We start from the raw sequence: 7500 nt of genomic DNA on the forward strand, positions 1-7500 counted from the left end.
TTTGTTATCATGATATCATTACTGTTTATTTGTTAATCATAAAGAGAAAATTACTTTTATCGCCATCGCTACAGTCATTAAACGTTAATATTATTGCAAACCCGTTGCTAAAAAATGTGTCAATATTATTATAACTTCTATCACCAACATGACGGATCTAATAATGGGTGGAAATATATATGCAAATGTGGATTATGGAGTGCCTGTACACGGAATCATCTCAAAAATATTTTCATATGTGTGTATGTATGTACGCATATATGTGTATGTGTGTGTGTGTGTGTGTGTGTATGTGTGTGTGTGTGTGTGTGTTTGAGTGTGTGTGTGTGTGTGTGTGTGTATGTAGAGAGAGAGAGATAGAGAGAGAGAGAGAGAAAGGGAGGGAGAGAGAGAGAGAGAGAGAGAGAGAGAGGAGGGGAGAGAGAGAGAAAGGGAGAGAGAGAGAGAGAGAGAGAGAGAGAGAGAGAGAGAGAGAGAGAGAGAGAGAGAGAGAGGAGAGAGAGAGAGAGAGGAGGGAGAGAGAGAGAGAGAGAGAGAGAGAGAGAGAGAGAGAGAGAGAGAGAGAGAGTGAGTGAGTGAGTGAGAGATAGATACATATAGATACATAAAGATATATATATATATTGATAGATAGATAGACGGATAGATAAATATAAATATATAGATAGATAGATATGTATGTGTGTATACATATATATATATATATATATATATATATATATATATACATATATATATATATATATATATATATATACGTATATATACATACATATATATATATATATATATATATATATATATATATATATATATGTATATATATATTTATGTATATATATGTGTGTGTGTATGTGTGTGTGTGTGTGCGTGTGTGTGTCTGTGTGTGTGTGAGTGTATGTGTTTGTGTGTGTGTGTGTGTGTGTGTGTGTGTGTGTGTGTGTGTGTGTGTGTGTGTGTGTGTGTGTGTACATATATATATATATATATATATATATATATATATATATATATATATATATATATATATATATATATACATATATATAAATATACATATATATAAATTATTTTTCTTCTTCTCCCATCCCTGCAGTAGAAGCAAAAAATCAAAGAGAAATTAGATTTTTTTCATTTAATCTTATCTTTTATCACCTCTCCTAAGCTTCCTCACTAGATAGGAAAACGAGTTTATTAAAAGTTCACAAAGTTCACAAGCACACCACGTACAGCTGAAGTTCATTAAGGACGGAGGCAGTTTTATGGCGACATTATGAGCCCTAAAGAGACTAAAATAAACCGGAAGGAAATGAAATAACGTAGGATATAAAGGGAAACAAATTTCTTAACTAAGACAGAGCAAAAGGGATGAACGTGTTTTTTTTTTTTTTTTTTTTTTTTTTTAATATGATTTTACCTGATTATCTCTCTTTTTTTTCTGTCTGATAATCTTCTCTATTTATATCTGCTTTACTATCTGCTTCTCCTATCTATTTATCTCTTTTTTTCTCTATCTGCTTATCTCTGGGTTTTTTTCAACTTGCTTATTTCTTCTTTCTCTCTCAGCTTATCTCGATCTGCTTATCTCTGCTCATTCTATCGGTTTATCACCGTCTTCTCTATCTCCTTATTCATTTCCTTACCTTGCTCTACCGTCTCTCTCATTTCATGTATTTTACTTTCTTATTATCTAACTTTAGGTCAATCTATCACGCTATCTGCGAGTCTGAGTGGAAAGGAATCCTATCATTATCTATCCCTGTATCTTTTCAGTATCTATCTACAAATGTTTGTTTGTTTCTTTTTTATTATTATTTATTTGTCTACCTTCTAAGAATGTCTGGCTGTGAGAGAAATGCAACATTACCCCTTTTATATTCTTTCTTTATCCCTGTGTGCTGTTTGGTGCAGCGGTAGCGATCTCGTCTTGCAATCTTGCCGACCTGCGTTCAAGCCCCTAGCCGCCAGTGGATGGTAACCCCGGCCATACCTTGCACACAGGGGGTAATTTAGAAGCAAAATGAATCAGGCCAAGAATATCCATTGTAACAAATGGAATAAAATTAAATTATTATTCTTTTGGATAAATATAACTTGTTTGTCTATCTATTTGATATCAGTTTGTGTATCTAGATGGACGGAAATATGTCTGCCGGTTTAATGTTTATTCATAATTCTCTTTATCTATCTTCAAATACATGTCCTTCTCATATTCTTTTCTCTATTTATCCATCCATCCATCTTTTTCTCTTTCAATTAATCTATCTGTCGATCTAAATCTATACAGATATTTTTTAGTATCTCTATTCTAGTTCTAAACATAGAAGATTATTAGTATCTTTCATGATAGCATCTGCAATAAAAATGATGATATGATAACAGTGATAATACTACTACTAATAATAATAATAATAACAATAATAATAATAATAATAATGAAATAGGAATAATGAGGAGGAGGATGACAATAATAATAATAATAATAATAATAATAATGATAATAATAGTGATATAAATAATTATAATAATAATAATGATGATGATGATGATGATGATGATGATGATGATAATAATAATAACTGTAATAATTACTATTACTATCATTATCATTATCATTATTATTATTATCATAGCAATAATAATAACAATAATAATAACAATGATAATGATAATAATAATGACGTTAATAATAATAACAATAACAATATCAATATTAACCACAGCAATAATGATAACAATACTAATAATAATATATGTTTAATTGCACCGCTTATATAACCAAAGGAACTATAATACTGCAACGTAATATGCACCTGTTCAGTGATCTTTCATTACCTCAGAGTTGTATAGTATGAAGTTCGACTTAACTCGCTTCGGAAGTTCAATCCTGTACAGGCTGTAAAATTAACAGCATATACAATGATAATGAATATAGTACGATTTCTATATATCTGTTGAGATGGATATGTAAATGGATCTAATATTGCGTTAGTTTACATCTATTGACCGCTACGTTGAAACACCATTAGGTACCGATTGTGCTTCTAATGCCATGGTGATGTTGACCTTTACTGTCACTAAAAGGATTATAGGAATGTTACATTTTCCACTGTAGTGTTTTTCTTGGAATCTTTTATAAGCCACCACAGTACATTTCCGAGAAGAAATTATGTCAATGCTGATATCATTATTATATAATATGAGGGCTCTTGTGAGTTATTCTGGTGTGTATTGCAATATTGAGAATGTCGACTGGAATTTAAACGATTATTATAATGATGACGATTATGGAATGATGTGATGTAATAACGATGATAATCAGTGATAATAATATTGATAACGATAACAATTAAAATTATAATATCAATAATAATAACGATAATAATAGTGATAATTACAAAAGCAATGCTAATGACAATAAAGATAGTAATAATAATAGTAATACTAATGATGATAGTAATGATAAAGATAATAGTGATAATAAAAACAAGAATAACAATGATAATAAAACTAATTAGAATAATCGTAATAATGATAATCTTCATCATTGTCATTATCTTAACCTTTATTATTACCATGATAATAAAGTAAACGATAATGCTGATAATTACCATCGTTAGCATTATAATAACATAGTGATAATAACAACAATAAAGATAATGATGATAATAATAATATATATATATATTTTTTTTGTCATTATGGCTATTGCCATTACTATTTTTTTCTAATTATAATAATAATAATGCCTATAATAATAATAATAATAATAATAATAATAATAATAATAATAATAATAATAATAATAATATATTAAAATAACAATTATTACAATTATCATAATTATTATTATGATGATAGCAATAATAATAATAATAATAATAATAATAGCAATAATAATAATAATGAAACAATAATAACTTTAACAATAATAATGATGATAATGATGATGATTGATAGTAATGATGATAGTAATAATGATTATAATAATAATAATAATGATAATAATGATAATAACAATAATAATAATAATAATGATAATAATAGTTACAATAACAACTATAATAATGATATGATAACAACAACAACAATAATATATATATATACATGTATTTTTTTTTTTTTTTTTTACTTTTAACAATATTATTATCTTTGTTATCATTATCATTATTATCAATATTGATAGTGTTGATAGGGATTTAAAAAAGGTAACACTTCTACGCTTATCAAAATGAAACATAATATAACACTAGAAAACGAAATATCAAAAAAGAGCATTCAAAAAGGCAATGAATTCAAGGCAAAGATAAAAACAATAAGAGAACAACCATAAATAACGCATAAAACAGCTAGGAAACGAAACAAAATAAAAACAAAAATACGGCAGCATAGCAAAGGCAGATCAGCATAATATATAGAGAGTCTCCAAATCTCTTTACCTGCTATTTCACTTTTGATGATTCAGGAGGTTTTATATCTGAAATTACATATTTGTTATTTGTTTATCTTGTTGGATGATATTCTTGAATGTCAAAATTATATATAACCTGTAAATACGAACACATATAAAAGTATAAAACTATGGGAAAAGGTACGTTTAAAACCTTAAACTGAAAATATAAGCAGAAATGTGTACAAACTTACAAATAAAGAACAACTAAAGATAGATTATTGAATAATAGTGATATTAATGATAACAGTAATCATTTCAGTTATGACAATAATGGTAACAATATTAACAACAATAATCCTCGTCTTCATCATCATCATCATAGTAATGATAATGATAATAATAATAATAGTAATGATAATAATAATAGTAATAATAATGACGATAATGATAATGATAATGATAATAATGATAGTAATAATAATGATAATAATAATAAAAGAAATAATAATAATAATAATAATAATAGTAATTATAATGATAATGATAATAATAATGATAATACTAATGATAATGATAATAAAAATGATACTATTAATAATAATAAAAATATAATAATAATAATAATAATAATAATAATAATAATAATTATAATAATAACAATAATAATAATAATATTGATAATAGTAATAATAATGATAAAAATAATGATGATAATAATAATAATAATAAAAACTATATTAATAAAAATAAAAATAATAATAACAATAATAATAATAATAATGATAATAATAATAATAATAATGGTGATAATAATAGCGATGATTATATTACAAACAGTAATAATAGTAGTGATAAAAATAACGATGATGATAATAAAGTTAAAGTTAGATGCATATATATGTGTATGTATGTGTGCCTGTATAGTGCAGCTCATAACTCTGCGAGTTTCTTTTCTTCCAATAGTATGTTAATATCTAGTTGTAATATGATCATCTATTAATGTTTTAGAAAGTGCATGCTGTTCCATATCAAGTATTTCCTGTAATTCCATCCAGCTCGGGAATGCGAAGGAAATTTAATGATACGAGTCTAAAGGGATGTTTTTTTTCTCTGATTATTATGTTCGCAATGCTCTTCGGAGAACATCAAGGCTGTTGCAGCATCGTCTTTGATATCCGTGGTGTTTTCAAGTTCGTTTGAGTAATTCTTTGAAATGGAGTCTGATAAGAAGGAAATGTATTGTGCAGGTTTGGTGATGTTTTTCGTCTACGAGTTATCTTATTCATTGTTCTTTATTTTTTTTATTTTTTTTTTTTCTTCTGTATCTCCTTTCTTTTTTTCTGTATTTGTCTTTATTTTCTTTGTTTTAAGTTTTCTGTATTTTTATGTATATTCCTGTTTAGTCTTTTTGTTTTGTTTTTCTCTTTTTTTTCGTTCCTCCCTATATTTCTGTTTCTCTTTTCTTCTACACTCTATCACTTCTGTCCCTTCTCTTCTTTTTCTTCCTTCGTTTTCACTTATTTTGTTCAATTTATTTATCTTTTTTATCTTTTTCTACTGATCCTGGATATGATTATACTACAATCGCTATATTTATATATGTGTATATATATATATATATATATATATATATATATATATACATACTGTTGCTTCTGCTTACATTTCTAATACTACTACTACTACTATTACTACTGCTGCTGTTAAGGCAACTATTAACACTGCTAATGTCTGTAATAATAATGACAATGGTACGTTGATCGGTACCTCTATCATACCTATTTACGTATAATTTATGGAATGAATACTATAATCTTGATTTATCGCGCGTCACTTTTGATAATTCCTCGGTTAATTATTAATATGCGTTGAACCCTTACCCTTCATTAAGCAGATGAATTGTCATTGTATAGCCTTTATTATTCTATACATAAATTTGTACATCAAGAACGTAATACTATTGTAGTGAATGATATCGTAAAGAATAGGCATAATCTTACACATATAGTAGTAACTTCCTTTCGTGTTCTTTTTTCTCTATTTTAGTTTCATTTTGTCTTTGAAGAAGGTAGTAGGTGTGTCAACTAATAAATTAAATTTAAAGTGAAAACAACTATTTTTTATGAAAAGTACTGAGAAGAAAACGAGTAGCAAGTCAGAATATTTCGATGCAGAACGGTATATCGTGTTATATCAGTACATAGCACAAGGAAATGCTTTGATACTTATAAACAAGATAGGAGTATGAAGGACAGGGAGACCGGGAGGAGGAGATAAAAGAGAGAGGGAAAGAGTATATCTCGAAACGAGGAAGAGAGAAAGAGAGAGAACAGGCGGGAAGATATAAACAAAGATATAAACAAATATAACACGAACACAGGCTAGGAAACATGTAAGCCTGTTCACGCTGCCCGGACAGATAACAATCAACAAGCAGGAAAAAAAAAAAGAGAGGATAGAACGTGTGAGAGAGAGAGAGAGTGGTAAAAGAGAGTAAGAAAAAAATAGAAATACACGATCCTCAGTTTCAGATAAGGGGGAGAGTTTAACGTTCAATGAACATATCACAAAAAGATATACGGATTAGCAGATATAAAGGCTGACAGACATAAATGAGCAGAAACGAAAACAAAAAGAAAAAGGGAATGCGAAAATAATGGCAATCTTAGGATAATACAAATAATTTTTATAAAATATAAAGGTTTCCAGAGAAGAAAAAATACATAAAACAGACGAAAAAAGACTGGTTAATGATATGTTGATTAATTGGAATGATAAGCAGACAGGCGGCAAAGAAAAAAGGCTAATGGAAATAGAGAGAGAGAGAGAGAGAGAGAGAGAGAGAGAGAGAGAGAGAGAGAGAGAGAGAGAGAGAGAGAGAGAAGGAGTGAAAGACAAAAAAAAAAAGAGAGAGAGCAGAAAGACGAGTATGGGCAAAAGAAAAATGACAAACAAGAAAGAGAACGAGTAAAAAGTCGAAAGAGAGAGAGAGAGAGAGAGAGAGAGAGAGAGAGAGAGAGAGAGAGAGAGAGAGAGAGAGAGAGAGAGAGAGAGAGCGAACTTGGTGAGAGTCGGTCTCTTAGCAGAAGGAACTGATCACACAAGAT

Source organism: Penaeus chinensis, chromosome 2 (assembly GCF_019202785.1).
Source record: "Penaeus chinensis breed Huanghai No. 1 chromosome 2, ASM1920278v2, whole genome shotgun sequence".
Lineage (NCBI taxonomy): Eukaryota > Metazoa > Arthropoda > Malacostraca > Decapoda > Penaeidae > Penaeus > Penaeus chinensis.